Here is a 20,500-nt window from a genome sequence, read left to right as displayed (position 1 = left end):
TATATACTATTGAATTTGACTTAAATGCCCTTATCTTTGACAAATAATAAAAGAAAATCATTTATTGTTCTCCTGAAACCAATCATCTTTATCCTTTAGGGTAAAGTTGGGAGTGCCGGTCAAGGCTTCCTTCCGAAAAGCAAGATGTCTTAAGTCAAAGTTCCCTCATTGGCCAGTCATAGGGGTTTATCTTGTCATACTTGATATGTGTGGTTAGTGGGGTATTGAATGTATCCGAGAGATTTGGATGAGATATGACTCTCAGATAGGCCAGTTGCCTCACCCCTACTAGCCGGTCCTAGGGTCCGGATACCCTCCGTCGTAATTAAAAAAAATGTAAAAAGAAGAAGAAGAAGAAGAAAGTAATAGTTGCAAAACTACTTTGTATGGAAATAGTTCCCTTGTTTAATGGGTCTTTATTATTGTTACTTTTTTTATTTATAACTCAAGCCTTTTAGAGATTGTGTTAACGTACATTAGAGAGCACGGTTTACATTGCATAGTAAGATCACGATTTAAGGATTATCTGAGATAGATACCTAATTTTGTTGTAAGAGAAATGTAATTCAATGTTATTAAAAGAATGTGAGAAGTGATGATGGGTTCAAATGGCATTTGATAGTCATATTGGAGAAGTGTTGTTGTGTATGTAGAACTTGGGGATCATTATTTGATAAAAATGTACATTTTCCATTTATTGGAGGATTACTAGAGTTCGCCCATGCCTAAGGCACATCCATCATCTTTGGCGTTAACAAGTAAAAGTAAAAAAAAAATAAAGTTGGATGGTATTATTAAAAATCTTTGAGGTTAAGGGTGCAACAAGTAAAAAATAATATGTTGGAGAGGTATCATTTAGAATGGAGGAAAAAATGAAAGATATTAAAGTGGGTTAAAGGAGTAAAAGAGGGAAAATAGTAAAGTTAGAGTAGTATTATTGAAAACGGAGGTAAAACAGGAAAGATTGTAAAATTAGAGGGATATTAATTTAATGGGGAAGGGAGTAGAGAAAATACAATAAAGTTGAATGGGTGGCAATAAAGTAGGTTGTGTGAACCCCATTCAACTGCAGTTTGAATGAGATGTTTATCCCCTAAAAATTATAATAGAGTGGGACCGACAGTTGCATTTTATTATATAGATTAGAATTCACCTACGTTGTTTGGGTACCCCAAACAACTATCAAAAATAAAAGCTAGCATCCAAAATTACATTAAAAAAGTATTAGATCTATTGATTATTTGACAAAATAGATCAACGAGCAAAAACCAATGATTATATATTTTTATTTCAAATAATATTGTTAGATATTAATCATTGATCAATGATAATTTGGAAAAATAGACCAACAATCAGTTATGGATGATCACTAAAAAACAAAAATAAGAAAATAAACAATGTTAGAAACGTTCGTTGAGGTCAAAACTGAAAAAGGGGTTAAAAATGTGCTACAATAAAAAGTGGCGAACTCAACATTGTAAATATGGTCCGAATTTTTTTTTTTTTGTTTTTTTCATTTTTGTGACCTCTACACTGGATAGATCTTCTTGAAATACCCAAAATACATATATTGTAGTTGTGAAACGGACACTAGAATCAAAAGTAATGACAAATCTTTAAAAAATTAAGAGTACTGAATTTGTTATCCATTTATGTTTATCATAAATTATCGAAATAAATATATCATTCTTTATTTGTCTCCACGATAAGAAAAAATCATCTGAAATGATTGCACTCAACGATGAAAAATCGAAGTATGCGAAGAAAAAGTAGAAGAGAAGAAAATAGTAATTTGGATACTCCAACAATATTACAAGATCATATGAAGTTGAGAGACCATTTAGATACAAACAGTTTATTAAATGGACTAAAAACACAAAAGTTAGGGACTATTTAGAAAGAAACTCCTCCCATAGGATCTATTAAGTAATTTTCTCTTAAATTAAAATTTTTGACTACAACAAAACGAGATAAGTCATTTGACTTGTCAACTTGGTATGGGTGGAAACTGGATGAAATACAAGAATACCAGATATTAAAACCGCTTTACCCTTACCCATAGAATTAGTTCCACTAAAAAGGAAACTTAATAATGTTCTTGTTGGGTTCAATGTATATTAACAGCAAAAATAGAAAGATTATTACTAAAAAAAATTAGCCAATTTACAAAATCTTGAAAAAATCTTTTGAATTTTCCTAAGATCTTAATTAGTTGGATGCTTAAGGCATCCAACACCAATAAGATGGTATGGATTGAGCCAAAAAATTATTATTGTAAAAACTAGCTATATGGGTTTGCTCCTTCTTGTGGTTGAAAAACTTATATGGAATAAGAAAAATGTTGTGAAATTTCTAACTTCATAATTAATTAGACGCTTGTTATGTCCAATACTGTTGTATAACATAACTATCCAAATCTTTCGTAATAAAGTGATCTTTATTTCTTCTAAGAGAATTGTTATTGCCAAACCAACTTTTATCAATGCCACACCAATTCCTATGTAAATGTAAATCACCGAAGAGTCACACGTAGTTGATGGTTTTAGTAAAAGTTGGTGTGGAAATAGTGTCTCTGTTATTCTATACTTTAATAAATTTCTTCTATATAAACCTCACCCCACTCATCTCTGAGGGTTCTCTTTCATCTCTGTCTGTGAGATGTTGTTTCTTGCTCATGATGTCTTTATATTTGTCAATGTTGACTCGATCGTTGTTCTTGGCATTTCAATTAAGTCTGGCAAAGGCAAAAGCCTAAAGTTTACGACTTCAATGGATCCTGGTGGAAGCTTGGGGTAAAATCTCTTCCTCCCTTTCATGTATTTTAAAGATTATTTGATTCTTTAGATTTAGAGCATTTTTTATTGCAGAGAAAATATTAGTTGGCAAATCATTTGCCATGCAAATGATTTGTCAAAGAAACCCTTTTCTACTATTGGGGCACATGGAAAATTATTTTTGTCTACCATAGAGTATAATCTTCTGTATGTCAGGCTGTCTATGTTGACATCCTTCAGCCACATCCTTACGAGATCACCAAGATGGTGTGGTAACCCTGATAGGAATTTCTGCTTCAAGAAAGCTTTATTACTATCTGTTACCTAATACACTCATTCACGAATCGAATGTGAAAGTTGGTCTCATAAGGGAAATAGTATGAACTCAAAATTGAATTCTAAATGAGTCCTAATGCAATTAATAAAACTCTAAAAGTATATAATGTCAACGATGATAACAAAGTTTAAAAAGAATGTTATATGTAGATAGAACAAAAACGTTTTCACATATGCAATTTTGATTATATTGTTTGTGAGCAATGTTTTCACACTCTAGGGCATGAGAAAAGGCACTCGTTTGCCAATGCTTCAACCTTACCTTATGAACTTTTAAAGAAATAACATGACACATAATTAATCAATGTTAAAAGTTCCTACGATAAATATTTACTTCATATTGTTGCAAAAATAGAAAAACTACGATTTTTAAATAATTTCATTTGCATAATACTAAACAATAAAATAACATATAGAAATAAAATAAGTTCAACAACTTTCTATTTATATATTACTATTTTGTATTATTTCCAAATGCTCATGTTGAGTGTTGTATCATCCGCCTCCACTCTCTGGTGTCACTTGCTCATGTATCGTGTACCCTAGTTCGACCCGCGACCCTCTTATATTCATAGTTGTGCATTCCCCATCAGATTAGTCTTTTGGGGTAAATGATTTTCAACATTTCCAATTATATGCAAATAAAAATAAAGAACATAAGACAAAGAGAAGAAGCAAACTAAAATATTAGATATACAATTAAGAAACAGAAATTAACATATGAGACATATGCCTCTTTCATGATTCATTGTTGAAAGTAAGTACAGTCTGATGGAATAATTATATTGTTTCTACCAATGATCTTATCTTAGGGTGATGAAAATTTGGGCATATAATTCCTAAATATTAACTTGTTTATCCCCTTTTTTTAGCTCATAGACTATGTACCTAGTATTGATAATATGGGCACATCCATGTCTCGGGTATCTATTATGCAAATTACTTCTGAGATGATGGTCTTCAACTTTGACCTAAGTTATCTGAAAAGCAACTCAAGGTCTTAGATAGTTGCCGAAAACATATTTTTCATTCATCAAGCAGCATTCTGAATGATATGCAAATAGCTCAAAGTATTACTTGTTCAAGATTGTTTATTATTTTTCTTTTTTCATATATTTTTATTTTTATGAACTTAGCAGTGAGAGGAAATTTGCACTATTATATACTTATATCAACAAATTGTGAAGGTTTCCAGAATTTCTACATGTACGCACTTACAATCATGCACGTGTATTTAGACATAGTTGCATAGTCACGTAGACCATAAATTTTTTTTTCCATTTACCCTTTACATGCCTACGTTAGTTGTGGACAAATACTAGAATGTAGTGAGAAAAACCTTGGGTGATGATTTGGTATACCATATGATGGTCTATTTAATGTGTCTAATCTTTAAAAAAAAAAAAAAAAAATTAGTTCAGGCCAAAAAATAAATGTGTTTCTATATAATAGAAATTATTATTTTTTATCTTCAATTGTGTAGTTAATCTAATTAATAATGAATTTGACAACCTTTCATGTGACAATGTATGCCTATAAATTCCCAATAATAACCCAATATTGGGACCTTTTAGGTATGCAATAATGATTATTGTTACTATGTTTTTTTAAAGCAATTATTATTCCTCATATTGATCAAATTATTGAACAAAAATAAAATTGATGTGCAGAGATCAAATCATCTTAGTATACATGGTTGGCAACAAATTCCAAGCTATAAGATAAGTGTGTCGACTCTGCCAGGGTTTTTCCCTAATCCATTTTTTGTTTGATATGCCCAAAGTGGAGTAATACAGAGTGGTTTTGGAATCCAAGGCCATCAAAAGATACAATTCCAAATTTTCTATCTCTGCATAGCACCATGAGGATCCTATCACTTCCCCCTCCAGTATTCACAGGTCACATTTTCTTATCCTTATCTACTTTTAGCTATCTTAGTTTAAAATTTTTTATTCTGGTTGAACCATATTTAATGTTTAAACCACAGGCATCAATTTAATTAAAACATGCATTTGAATTAGTCGATAGTGAAGTTGTTTCATGTCATCTGACCATAATTAAATGTCCTCGAACAATTTTATCAACTTACATGTCATTTTGACATTAAGCCATACTATACAGGATGAAACAACTCATCATTATGGTCATGGTTATTTTGATATTTGGGCGGAAATTATTAATTGTACTTGATATGAAAGTTATGCATGAACCTAATGCTCACAATTCACTCTAAATTTATTTATTGTTGAAGTTCTATCTACAATTTGACACCAATCTAGTTTTTGGGGCGTCTTGACATCGATTTTGATTTCATGCCTATTGGATGGCCTAGGTGAGATGAAACCAAAACCTTTTCCTCGATCTTGCTCATTAAACCTATGTTCTATTTCATACACAATCATATTCATTTACCTCTCTCAAATAGTCCATCCCAACATCCTCACCCTTAGATTTGATGGTCCAGACGTTTGACAAAAATTTCTCTTAGTCGGATTGATCTCTGAGTTCGCTGTGATTGGTTGAAAATACTTCTCCAACATGTCCTTGACAAGACAGTTCTTCCACCCACCAATGATTGGCTTATTTTAAATTCTTTTCCGTCTCTTATGGATAAATAAATTTTCTCAATGGACACCTTTCCTGCTATGTTCATTCATCATTAATCCATTTTTCGTTTATCTATGGTATAATATTTTAGAATTTAGTGATCCTAAGGTAAGTACATTCAGACTTAAAACTATGTAGGTTAAAAGTATCTTTATTTCTCTAAATTTTTACAAATAATATCGTTTAGTTTCTTGAGATTAAGGTTTTTCCATTCATTTATGTCCATTTGTTATTGTTTCCTGTTTATGACGCATTTGTGCTTGTTGAAACAGACCCAGATCACTGTTCTTGGCATTTCAATTAACCAACATGAAGCGGAAGCCTGGGGTGGTTGTTCCCTCCACAAGTTTAATCCCAGACCTCTAGAAAGTTGAAAATCATCACAGTAAAAAATAGTAATGTGGTTAATCAAGTAAAACTTTGACTTGTAAAAGTTGCATCTAGAGATGTATGTATTGATTGATGAGTTAAAAAGTTAACAGTACCTTCTCAAAAGATAGCTTATCACCTTATCATCATTTGTGAAGAGAATTGTAAAGTTCACCTCTTTGTTTCACTTGGTTTATAAATTTTTTTCATGCTCAATCATCTAGATTTGCTTAACCAAATCTTTGTTCTTCTTAAGTTTTACGATATTATACATAATATGTAGTGAAAAATCAGAAAAGGAAACTTATTAATGTTCATTTTTTGTTCAACCTTGATGAAAAGTCAAGAAGGAAATTTATTTATTTTCATATTTGGTTGAATGTACATTAATAAAAAAAATATTAATGTTATTAAAAGATAAAGATTTGACATGTTGTAAAATCTTATCCAATTCATTTGGATTTTTTATAAGGTGAGAAATAATTGAACGCTAAAGGATCCAACACCAATAAAATAAGGACCCATCACACATGGAAAGAGATTTATTGCTTACCAATGAATCAATTCCATTCTTTGAAAAACCAGGCTGGATATGTATAGTTACTTATCATAATCTTATAGAATTAGTAGTTATGTATTTATTTTACTTCCATATTTTATATTGAACTTTTCTCTATATATATATAATCCCCACCCCCATTATGGTAGCATAAACAATTGAACATCATGTGTCAAGTGTCCTATCCATCTTTTTTTTCTTCTTATGTTTTGTTCATAATTTATTTGTGTGGTCAATGGAGGATCGTGTCGTTGTTCATGGCATTTCAATAAATTGATAGAATTCAAGATGATTGTCATGCGAAGCGGAATCCAGGAATTTTTTAATATGGAGTGGTGTCACTAGCATGGGTTGATGAAATCTCACACAAGCTGTTGAGCCATCTCGTGAGTAGAAGAAAGTAAGAGAGGTCATGGATTGTTGGATTTTGACCTTAACAAGCTTCCAACGGTGGAAGAAGGTCTTGAATATGCTTCTACTACTCGTTCCATACGAATTAAAACGACCAATTTATCTTGATTCTTGCATATTTCTCTTACAATTTTGTAGCTGATAAAATCTTTGTTACTAACATCGATTGCTATGTTTTACACGATGTGCAAAAGCAAGTGGTCGATTGGTTTATTCGCTAGTCTTGATTATTGTATTTGTATTTTAACTATACTTTCTAATATAATGTTAATCTGACAAGTTTGTTAACAATTGGATTTTAATTGTTATTTTTTTTATCATAGATTGATTAGATATTATTGCAAAATATCATATTATTGTTAAAAATCTTGAGAATCAAAGCTTCTACCACAGTCTAGTTAAGATCCATGGCCTTCCCAAATGTGTATGTAGGGGGGGGGGGGGGGATGTCATTAACAACGACTCCACAAAAATTTCCCAACTTGCAACAAAATAAGTCCGGATGCTACTTAGTTTAAAACATACTATCAGAAGTCACAAACCTCTATCACAACTAATAAAATAGATTACTTGATTACCAAAATATTTGGATAGTACAACAAGCATCCAACTAGTTATTATCTTAAAAAATACAAAGTACTTTTCTTTTCTTGATATCATGCGATACCCCAAAAATAGTTTCTTTGTCAATAGTTACCACTATGCTATTGGTATTGGATGTCTTAGGTGTCCAACTAATTATGGCCCAAGGAAAATTATGAAGTTTTTTTGTAAGATTTTTTAAGAGAGTTGCTATTGCCACACCAACTTTTGCTAATGCCACACTGATTCCTATGTAAATACCTAAGAATTGCTCATAGTTGGGATGACGTTAGCAAAATTTGGTGTGGCAATATCAACTCCCTTTTTAAAGTTGTCAAATCTTAATAATCTTTCTATTTTTTTTACTTTTAATATACATTGAACCAAACGATAACATTATTAAGTTTCCTTTTTGGTAGAATTGATTCTATAGGTAACATGGTTTAAAAATCCGGTATTTCATTTGATCTCCGCTCTCCGCCCATGTACTCATCTCGTTTTGTGTAAATCAAAGGAAAAATTACTTAATAGTCCATGACGCTAAATTCTCTTTCAATTTACTTTGATTCTTGCGGATTATGAAAATGATCCATTTAGTAAACTACTCTTTTAAAAACAGTCTTGAACCACAATCTATACATTTCTCACAACATAAATGTCAAAATTACCCTAACCAATCAAACTCACAATTTTTGTCAAAAAAAATGGATTTCCAACATCCCGATCGAGTTTTGAAGACTCCATTCTGATGGAAAGGATTTGAGAAGGAAGAAGCCATTTTCAATAGTTTTTTCAAGTATTTTGAAAAATGTATGTAAAAAACTAGAATTTTTTCAATTGTTTTATTTCCTTTATGGATGAAAATTAATCAATGATGGTTATGATTTAAAATCATCTACACAAGTCATTATGTGAAGTTTGGGGTCAATCTTTCCATGTATTTTAGTTGAAAAACTCGAAAAAAAAAATAAATAAAAATGGGTCGATTTTACAACATCGAGCTAGATAATTTTAATTTGTGTTTAAATTTTTACTGTAGAGGTCAATATTAAATAAATAAAAAATTCATCGACCTCACCAGTTTTAATTAATGTCGAGTTTGCCAATTTTTAAAAAAATGTCAACATCGAGTTGTAAAATTTACCGATTTTAATTTTTTCAAGTTTTTCCAACTAAAATACATGGAAATATCGACTTAAAACTTGACATAATGACTTATGTAGCTGATTTCAAACTAAAAGAACTATCCATGATTGATTTTCATCCAAAAATGAAGAAAAATAATTGGAAAACCCTAATTTTTTTACATACATCTTCAAAAATGCTTGAAAATGGCTTCTTCTCCCTTTTCAAATCATTTTCATCAGAATTGTGTCTCCAAAACTTGATTGGGATGCCAAAAATCAAAATTTTTGGATTTGAATGATTTAGGTAATTTTGACATTTCAATCGTGGGAAATTTCTAAAGTGAGGTTCAGGGACTATTTTGAAAAGAGGGATTTACTCAATCGAGTATTTTGATAATCCACAAAAGTGAAAAACTAAATTGAAAGAAAAGTTAGCGCTAAAGACTATTAAATAATTTTTTATAAATCAAATCATTTAATTTAATTTAAGAGCTTTTCTATCTCCAATCCATGGTTGAGCTTTGGAAAGTTACCTAAAGATAAGTACTACCTTCTTAGGTTACCTAGGGATACATTTTTCTTTGAAATCCATAAGTGTCTAATAAGTCTGGTTGATATATAGAGAACCTCAATCAAGGGTTAAGAGTTAAGATTAATGTTTTCTTTAATTTAAAAATATTTATTAATATATATTTATACCTATATCATTTTTACTATAGAATCTTCAAAAATCTCTTCTATTAATATTTTAAATTACAAATAAGCCCTTCTTATACATATGCATTTGCACATGCCGCCTTCTAGTTAAAAATAAAAAATAAAAGAATTATTAATAGGGCAACTTATAAAATATTTAAAGCCTAAACTCTAAACCCTAAACTTATAAAATATTTAAAAAAGATTGTTTGAATTTGTATATGATACCTAGGATGCCAATAAGATGGTAACACTCAAGCAAGAAATACCAGATATTAAAACCAGGTTACCCATAGAATCGGTTCCATTAAAGAGGAAACTTGACAGAGTTCTTCTTGGTTCAATATATATCAAAAGCAAAAATTGAAAGATTATTAATATAAAAAAATTCAACAACTTTCCAACCTTGTGAAAATCTTCTGAATTTTCCCAAGGAGATAACTAGTTGGAGAACTAAAGACATCCAACACTACTAAAATAGTAACTATTGAGAAAGAAACTACTGGGGTTGGGGGTATCCTGTGATATTAATCAAGAAAACAAAAGTACTATAAAGTTCTAAAAGATCATAACTAGTTGAATGTTTGTGGTGTCTAAGATTGTTGTATACAACAACTATCCAAATCTTATGTAATCAAGTAATTTATCTTTATTTCTTCTAAACTTCACAAATCTTTTGGCAAACTTCCATATGAACTTCACCCCACTCATCTTTAAGGGTTTTCTTTCATCTTTGTAACATGTTGTTTCTTGTTCATGAGCATAAACCATCATGAATTTATGTTTGTCAATGTTGAGTCGGTCGTTGTTCTTGGATTATTTGCAATATTTGATTCTTTAGATTTAGTTTCAAAAAGTATTTGTCACTATTGCACATAAATTTATTCGGTAATACTGCTATTTTACCTGTTATTCTAGATTAATTAAAAAAAAAAAATAGATTAATAAATAAATAGTTTTTGTTTATTAAAAATATTTTAATTCAAAGGCAGTGTATAAGGCTATTATTGTTATTTGAATGTATTATTAGTTGTGATATTTTCCCCACAAATCCGTCATCTTCAATCCTTGATTTAATGGGGAAAGTCATCTATGATAAAAGAAAAAAAATTATTTTATTGATTTAGAAAAAAAAATTCTAGCCAATTAATGCAAAGAACAAGAGTTGATTTTGTGACCAAACCCCAATTAAATGCAAATTAAGGTTATTGGATAAGAAAAATGATGATTTTGAAAGTGGTTGAAGATAAGGGTATTTCAATTGCTTGAAATGAATCTAGGGGGATCCCAACTATTTGCCTAAACCTTGGTAGGCATAAATTACAAAATCCCTAAATCTAGTGATATACATATGTGTACATATTTGTAAATTCACATGATGAGCACTTATAATTCTTAATGAATGCCCGACTTTTATGTAACAATTTGAAATCTACAGATCAGAGAGTACATACCTTAAGGATAAAGTTACATTGATTAAAATTATATAGAAGCCATATGCTTTATGCTATGTTGGATAGATATTTTCATGATTTGATTTTACATGGAAGGTATAAATATTCTTAATCTCATATAAAAATTTTACATACAAATGGGCATATTTAACACATGTAATATAAGCATATTGCACATATATTTCCTTATATGAATCATGTTTACTTCTCTAAATGTCATCTGTAATGAACATTACTTTATTTTCTTTCTTAAATCAAATGTTCATTCTATTTTTCAGCATTCATATGATCTACCTTTTAGAAATTTTGTTGTTGAATAAATAACCATACCTTCAACTCTATAATTCAATGTTCATCACTTGTCATGAGAGAATAAAATTTTTTGTATCACTTTCTAATGATAAAAGTGTTGATGATTGTTAAGAAAATCCATGAGATTTGTTATTTAAGTTGTGTTTGATTGTTAGAATAATCCATGATCTACGATACCAAATGAGCAAGAATATGATGCATGCACCTAATCTCGGAGGTTATTTCAAATTGGTCTTTTTCTAAGTTCAAATGTGTGCATCAAAGGTATTACTAAGATGGGAGGGAAAACATATCTTTCTTAGGTAATTGTTTCCAATAGGAATCTCGAGGGAAATTCTCCAATATTAATTGTACACTTGACATTATGCATGAGTCATTTGAAGCCAACATTTTCCTTTCAAATTTAGATTCTTGGGTCAAACTCTCCTAAGAATTCTAAAGCTCAATTTTCTTCATTCTATTACAATTGTTATTCTTCGCACTTGATCATCTTGATTTCCATAAGTTACCCACTACTGTTTTTAAGATCAATTATAATTAATTTCCTATACATATATACATTATATTGCATAATATTAGTAAAAAAACCTAAAATAAATAAAAGGGTTATTAAAAGATAAGGATATGATAGGTGGTAAAATATTGTCAAAATCATTTGGATTTTTTCAATATCATATCCAGTTGACCACTTAAAAACGTCCAACACCAATAAATTAGTGACACATCAATACAAAATTATTAGAACCTAGGAATATGTTATGTTTTTTGAAAAATAAGGAAAATGTAGAAAGAATGAGAGCTACTTATCAAAATTCGTAGGTTTAATTTATTTAGATACGTGCAACACAATCTTGTTTATGTTGGATACTGTAAATAACACTTATGGTGGGGTTTGACTTGGCGCCATGATTGATAGCCACTTAGATAGCTTTCCATCCCATTTGGAAAAGTTAGGACACTTGAACCTGCCGCTTAGTTGGTGCACACACTATGATATCATAGAAATTGCATGGCCTTCCACCCGTTGATTGATCGACAACGATGAAAGTCATTTAGAAAAAGACGACATCCACAATTCTGCAGAACCTGTCATGGTAGGCTTGAACGTCAGAATTGAACTTAGTGCTATAAATACTTTACTTGGATAACAAGAGGAGGCTAGAAGAGGACTAAGTATCGCTATGAAAATCAGGACATTGTTCTCACCTATGAGAATGATAATTGAATAGTCACCAAGCAATTTTGGTTGTGGTGGATATTGGAGTTACTTGTACATATTTGGCACTGTACATGCTCAAGGGCATATAATTTAGTGAATGTCAACATTTGATCCAAAATTGAAATAATATGTTTAAATCTTTTACATTCGAGTATTGTATCTTTGTTGTTTTTAAAATTAATGAATTTTATGGTAACAATTTCTATGTAAACCCAACTCTACATGTTGTAAAAGGAAGTTTTGTGGGTTAAGGGTTTTCTACATGTTTTTCCCTCAATGTGTGGGCCTAATCATTCTTCGCATTTCTATTGTTGGCCATGAAACAAAATCTTAGAGCCAATGGTCGTCCATTGCTGGAACTTCATATATCACAGTCAAAAGTTGTTTTTTTTTTACTATTTCATTTTCCATTGTCCTTTTCCAAAACTTCCTTCAGTTCTATGGCGGATAATTTTATTTACTTTGATTTGGTTAGGATTTTGACATTGTTATTTGAATAAAAAGATAATCTAAATTACTCATTATTAGCACAAATGATTTAAAAGAAACACAAATTTATTGATCTAAGTGGAACAAATACATTGAATGCAATCAAATTGTATTAATCTACTATTCGATGAATGTTAAGAGCGTCGTTTGATGGACCTATAGGTCAAACATCAGCGTTGCGGTGGTTATTTTCATTATTCATTTATCTTGAGATGCACAATACGACCCACCTCTCATGAATTTCCTATCTTAAAGCATTGGTGTGGTACTTACCAAAGATGTTTCAATACTTAAGTAAGATTTATAGTTATATTATTAGTTGAATCACCTAAAATATCAAGTAAAGGAGGAAATCATGCTTCTCTCTCTCCATCTTAAACTTCATACTTCGCCATTACATCTGAATATCTGTTGTTTCCCTGATTCTTAGAGATCATGATCATTATTTCAAAAATATTGTCGTCAGTTGTGCGTAGATGTGACAATCACTACATGAAAATCACAAATATTTCTAAAAAAATTTGTTGGGCCTGGCCCGTCGAATTTTAAACCCGAAATTCCGCGGCCCATGGACCACGTTTTCGGTTGAATTTTAAACCAGAAATCTGCCCCTCTTTCCCTCTCTCACAATCGATCGATCGACCTCACTCTCTGCCTCTCTCTGTGTCTCACTTAATCTCACAGTCGAATCTTACTGTTTCTCTCCCTCTCTCACAGTCGTATCTTACTGTTTCTCTCCCTCTCTCACAGTCGAATCTTACTGTCTCTCTCTCATAGTCGATCGATCGACCTCTCACTCTCTGCCTCTCTCTCTATCTCACTCAATCGATCGATCTCTCCATTGCTTTCTCACCGTCAATCGATTTCGCTCCCTGTCTCCCTCGATCTCATCTCTATATCGATCGCATCTCTGGATCGAAGTCATCGCTCATCGCTCTCTATTTGATTTCAGCAAGAGCTAATGCTTGCTCACGCCACAAGGGGTAGTTATTTGGAGTGAGTCTTAGAGTGATGAAGTTGCCAACATTGAGAGATAGTGTAGCCATGATGAGCGGAAGAAAGAGCTGTGGTTTGTTGCCTAAGGTTCACTACTGCTCTGATACCAAGAGAAAAAAAGATAAAAACCAGAGGAGGAAGAAGAAAGCTTAAATTGATAAGTCTCTTATTCAATTATTTTGCCATATCACATTAGGCATTACAGGAGGAGTATTTAAACAAGTAATACAATGAAGTAATCCCATAAAATCTGCTACAAAAGATCCTCAGATTTGTAATTGGCATTATTCACCAAAAATTCTGCTATTTTGATTTGGTCTTTGGATAGGATTTTCCATATTAGCTGAAACTGATAAATCTTCATATTGATATGATTTTTCCTGATTTTTAGGACTTGCTGGATCATCATTTTGGTTTAAACTTATTGCCATTAAAGCTCCAATACCCCTCAACATCTCTCCATCGATTTTGGCAATATTGTGAGAGTCTTCCCTCTTTTTTCTCCACGAATCTTGTGCTTCCTTTTCGGTAATATTGTGAGAGTCTTCCCCCTTTTTCCTCCAAGAATCTTGTGCTTCCTTATTGCTCCATTGACTGAGTTGTGGTTGATTGAGTTGTGTTTCCTTATTACTCCATTGACTGAGTTGTGGTTTGTTGCTAATACCCTCTCTCAAACTTTGCCGGTGTTGGAGGCAAAGTTTGTTGCGGAAATATTGAAGGGCTGCTTTTGACATTGGCTTTGTGAAGAGGTCAGCAACTTGGTTATCAGTGGAGATATGTTGAGTGATAAGCAGTCCACGTGCAATGCGTTCACGCACAAAATGATAATCCAACTCTATGTGTTTGCTTCGGGCATGGAATACAGGATTAATTGTCATATAAAGAGCACTGAGGTTATCACAGTAGAGTATGGGAGGAGATGTTATTGCAATTCGAAGATCTTTGAGAATGAATGTCATCCAAGTGAGTTCGGCTGCTGTGTTAGCCATGGCGCGGTACTCTGCTTCCGTACTTGATCGCGAAATGGTATGTTGTTTTTTTGCACACCACGAGATGAGGTTCCCTCCAAGGAACGTACAATAGCCTGTGGTTGATCGTCGTGTAGTAGGACACCCTACCCAATCTGCATCTGAGAAAGTAGAAAGATCAAGTGTACTATGTGAAGAAAAATGTAATCCCACTTCAATTGTTCCTTTGACATATCGTAGGATACGTCGAACCATTTTTAAATGTGTCATTGTTGGAGTATGCATGAATTGAGATACATAATTAACACTAAATGAAATATCTGGGCGAGTGAGTGTAAGATATTGTAATGCTCCAACAAGACCTCGATAGTAACTTGGGTCTTCCAAGAGAATGTCATTGGAAGAAGTTTTGGTTTTAGCTTCAAGAGGTGTACTCATTAGTTTGCAGTCTACCATATTGGAGCGTTCAAGTATGGTAAGTGCGTAGTGGGACTGAGATAGATGAAGCCCCCTATTTGTTGTCGTGATTTCCATTCCAAGAAAGTGATGAATTGGCCCCAAATCTTTCATTGCAAACTCATTGCTTAATAACGTAATGAAATTTTCAACAAGTTCTGGAGTAGATCCTGTAAGCAATATGTCATCCACATAAAGTAGTAAGATTAGTGAACCAAATTCAGAGTGAAAAACAAATAATGAAGGATCGGCTAAACTACAAAAGAATCCAAATTTAAGAAGAAAAGCACTAAATCGATCAAACCAAGCACGTGGTGCTTGTTTTAACCCATAAAGTGCCTTTTGTAGTTTACAAACATATGCTGGATGTTCCAGATCTTTCATTCCTGGTGGTTGCTGCTGAAAGCGCCCTCGATCCGCGGGGTGCGCGGATCCGCTTTTGACCCTTGAGGTTTGGGAGTCGCCACCTAGTTATTGTGGTCTAGGAACCAAACTGACTCTAACATAGATAAAAGGAACTAATCTACCATAAAAAAAATCTGAATTCGGGGATCAAGTTACGGGGTTGGAAGGTGTTAGGCACCAACCCCGCCCGGTCAAAGTCGGTCTCTACTAACTTCCCAAGTAAATTACATTGCTAAAACCTAGATAAAAAATAAATAAAAATTTACCTTTCCGATGGCAATGACTTGGTTCCCTCAGATCTGACAAAAAGAGCTCCTTGTACCGTGCTCCCTTGCTTCGTTCTGTTTCCGGATTTGACTTCGGATCTCCGAGGCAAAGTATCTCCTTGTTTTTGAATCTGAACTCTTTAAGTTCGTTGCGGATTTGGGGGTGTTTTTAGAAGGCTTTTGGGTGTTTTCTAGACTAAAATTGAAGGAGGGATGTTAGTTAAGGAGTTGGGACTCCAAAACTAGGGTTTATGGGGGGCTAGGGGAGCTTCTAGACCTACTTCTCTTAGGGTTTATAATTTGATACGAAAATAGGGTGTGAGCACCTCTATTTATAGATGTTTTTAGGGGTTGATTTGGATAGAATTAGTGTTTAATTAGAGATCTTTTAATTAGAGTTGTGTTTTAGTTTGACTTGTTTTAGGTAGAATTGTGTTTTAATTAGAATTGTTTTAGGTAGAATTGTGTTTTAATTCAAATTATTTTAGGTAGAATTATTTTTAAGTTAGAACTCTATTAGATAGAGTTATTATTTAATTAGAATTCTATTATGACTTTTGTTCTTATTTGATTAACTTTTAATGTTTTGACTTCAGTCTTAATTGATTGACTTTTAATATCTTGACTTCAGTCTTGCTTAATTGACTTTAATTTTGACTTTAGTCTCACTTGATTGACTTTAATACCTTGACTTCAGTCTTGCTTGATTTACTTTTAATTTTTGGAGAACCCACCTCTAAAATATCTTTAATTCTTTGGACCCCCAAATGGAGGGGTCCTTAAAGAAATATCCCACGAACCCTCAACAATTTTGCCTAAGAGTCCGATTAATCGATTTTTTAGGTTCAAAATTTTAAATTAATTTCATTAATGTTTAAATTTAATTATTTAATGTTTTATTTATTAATTTCGAATTTTTTAATTATGAAAATTGTGAAATTACCGTTTTACCCCCGAAGAGGACTTTTCACGTTTTAAGTCAGTTTTTAATGTTCTAGGATGTTTTAGAATCGGTTTTTCGTAAGGAATTCAATGAGAATGTTGGTTTGTGTCATTTATGAAATTTTTTGTGTGAAATGATTGTGAACTTTATGAGGGGCATTTTCGTAATTTTGTCAAATTCTGTTAAAATTGGTGAAATGATTTATTTGATTTTGATTTGTTATTTTATGTGTTCGAGAGAGTTTTCCTAAGCGTAACGTAAGCTCTAAGGTTGTTTTGAGGTTAGGGGTATTTTGGTAATTTGATCAATTTTTAGTGATTTTTATCGTGAAGCTTCTTTTTGGTCTGCAAGATGATGATTTCTATGTCTCTGGGGTCGTATTTTCCTAGCGTAGCGTGGTTTCTAAGGTTTTGTCAGTTCGAGATACCTCATCCGGATTTCTGAAACAAATCTGGTAATAAAGTAAAGCAATGGAATACACATCCATCATTGGGAATCCTTGCGATCGGGTTGACGAGTTGATTAATCAGACGGATGCAAAAATGGGGTGTCTACAGCTGCATATAAAGATTTTCAGAAATTAGGCCATGCAAAAAAGCATTTTTTACATCTAGTTGTCGAATAGACCACCGCTTAACAAGAGCGATAGTTATAATCATCCTAATTGTTCCTGGTTTGATCACAGGAGAAAAAGTTTCAGTATAGTCTACTCCATCAACTTGATGATATCCTTTTGCAACCAAACGCGCTTTGAGTCGATCTAACGTCCCATCAGGCTTGAGTTTTGTCTTGAATACCCATTTTGAACCAATGACATTCATGTTAGATGTGCGAGGAACGAGTTTCCATGTTTGGTTTTGATGAAGAGCAGCAAGTTCTTCATTCATTGCTGCTTTCCAACCAGGGTGAGCTAAGGCTATTTTGATATTTTGTGGCTCACGTGGTACATTGGCAGAAGTGATTGTGGTTAAGGCATACTTAGGGTTGGGTTTTACCACACCTAGTTTTGATCTAGTGCCCATGGGATGTATGTTTCCTGAAGAGGTTGGTGTTGGATTTGTTGATCCGGTCAATGTGATTGCTGGCTGTGGGGTTATGCTTTGTGGTATTTCCAAGGTTTCAGGTGTGTGTGTCTCGTGTGGTGGTCGATTTTCAAATGTGCCAATGCTGTCATCAACTCTGAGAAGATTATTTTCAAAAATTTATGTGGTAGTTTGAGGTACTACATTGAGGAGGGGTTGTGGTGAAGGTTCGGGTGACATGGAATCTTGTGAGATTGTTGCTGTGTCTTGAAGTTGTGGTAAGGGACTTAAACATGGAGCTTTGGAGGAGGTTGAATGTGTCCCTACAGAAAGAGGAATATCAGTATGTGGTAACCAAGTGTCAAAAATATTTATAGCCAATGGCTTTGCCGTTGTCATACAAGAGTTATTTGTAGGCTTATAAGGAAAAACTTGTTCATCAAAGACAACATGTCGGGAAATAAAAAAAATTTTGCTTGATGGATGAAAACATTTATAAGCCTTATGTTTTTCACTATAGCCTACAAAGATGCAAAGAAGCGTTTTAGGATCAAATTTGTGACGCCTTGTGTCCCAAGTGTAGGGAAAACACTTAGATCCAAAGGCGCGAAGTGATGAATAAATCGGATGTTTTCCATGCAATGCAAAATATGGTGTTTCAAAATTGAGAGTTGATGAGGGTAGTCGATTCATGAGATAAACTGCTGTGGAAAAGGCTTCTACCCATAAAAATAAAGGAGTACCACAATGAAACAACATAGTCATACCTAGTTCTCTTATAGTTCTATGTCGTCTTTCAACCATACCAGTTTGCTCGGGAGTATATGGAGCTGATATTTGGTGAACAATACCTGTGAAAAGAAAGTGAGTTGATAGTTTGAAATTAACAAACTCACCTCCTCCATCGGAATGAAAGATTCTTATTTGCTTGTTAAATTGTCTAGCAACATATTTTTCAAAGGTTAGATAAGCATTGAAAAAATCAGATTTTTGCCGTAGAGGGATAATCCATGTATACTTTGAAAAATCATCAACCAAACAAGCATAATATTTGAATTTTGCAATAGAAAGATTAGGAGCAGGTCCCCACAAATCGCAATGGATTTTCTCAAAAATACTTGTACTCGAATGTTCCGAACAAGAAAAAGGTAAACGACTAAGCTTTCCTAGTTGACAACTATCACAAAGATGTTGTGATTTTGTTGTCCCTACAACATCAATTAACCCTTTATTTTTTAACATTTGTAGAGCTGAAGATTGAGGGTGGCCGAGACGTTGATGCCAAATTTCTGCTGTGCCAGACTTGAAGCGATTAGAGAAATAAAGTTCTGGTGAAGTGGGTAGGACATAGAGATCACCCTTGCATTTTCCTGTCATCATCGCTTGTCCTGTTTCCCGTTCCTTAACACAAAAATCCACATTAGAAAATTCACAATTAACAGGAAACTGAGTGGTTAGCTGACTTACAGATAACAAATTCTTTTTTAAATTAGGAACTAATAACACATCATTTAGAGGTAAGGTTGATTTTTTTTGTTTTATATAAGAGTCTCCAATTGCAAGAATTGGCATGGAGGATCCATCTCCTATTAACACTGAATCGGAACCAAAGTAATGGCGAATGTTAGTTAACATACCTGACTTACCTGTCATGTGATTGGAAGCTCCGGTGTCAGTAGTCCATTCCGTGTCTATTATGGTATTGTCTAGTGTCAATGCTGCAAGTGCTTGTGGAATCTCATCTTGAGGAGTTGATTTTTTTGGTACCCACCAGCATATCTTCGCAATATGGCCCATTATTCCACAGTATTGACATTGCTGATCACGATATTTCTCCCTTTCGGAAGGTGTCATGCGACGTTCACCTGTTGGTGGAGGTCGGCGTTGTGTACTTGCAGGAGAAGAATTGTAGGCTTGACTTGAATCCTTGCTTTGCTGTGCTTGGAATCCACGTCCAGTTGACGTAAATTTTTGTGTTGGTCCATGATGTCTTGAGTTATTTGATTGAGTACGTTGCTGTTGTTGACCATAAAATGCTACTTGATGCGTGAGTGTTGATGCCTGAACATCGGTGTGATTGGAAAACCAATTTCGCCTTTGATCATAATTTTGGAGTTGAGAAATCAACTCAGAATAGGATAGTCGTGGAGGTTTTAACATGGTTGTTGTGAACGTTTCATATTGTGGGCCAAGATTGGTGAGAAGACAGAATACCTTTTCTTGGTCTGGAATCGGCTTTCCAATTGCTGCTAAATTGTCACAGAGACCTTTAAAGGTTCGAATGTGTTCTGTGATTGTTGTGTGGTCTTCTTTTCGAAGATAGGTAAGCTGTTGGCGCAAAGTGAATTCACGTTCTTGTGATTCTTGGGCATACGCATTTTTAAGAGCATCCCAAACAGCATATGCTGTATCAAGACCAACGACGAGGCCGAGAGCTTCCTCAGAGAGTGTCCCAATGATCCACCCTCGAAGAAGACGATCAGACTTTCGCCAAGTGATGAACGCATCA

Source organism: Akebia trifoliata, chromosome 6 (genome assembly GCF_017979445.1).
Source record: "Akebia trifoliata isolate Shusen 1 chromosome 6, ASM1797944v1, whole genome shotgun sequence".
NCBI lineage: Eukaryota > Viridiplantae > Streptophyta > Magnoliopsida > Ranunculales > Lardizabalaceae > Akebia > Akebia trifoliata.
This window is presented reverse-complemented; position numbering follows the sequence as displayed.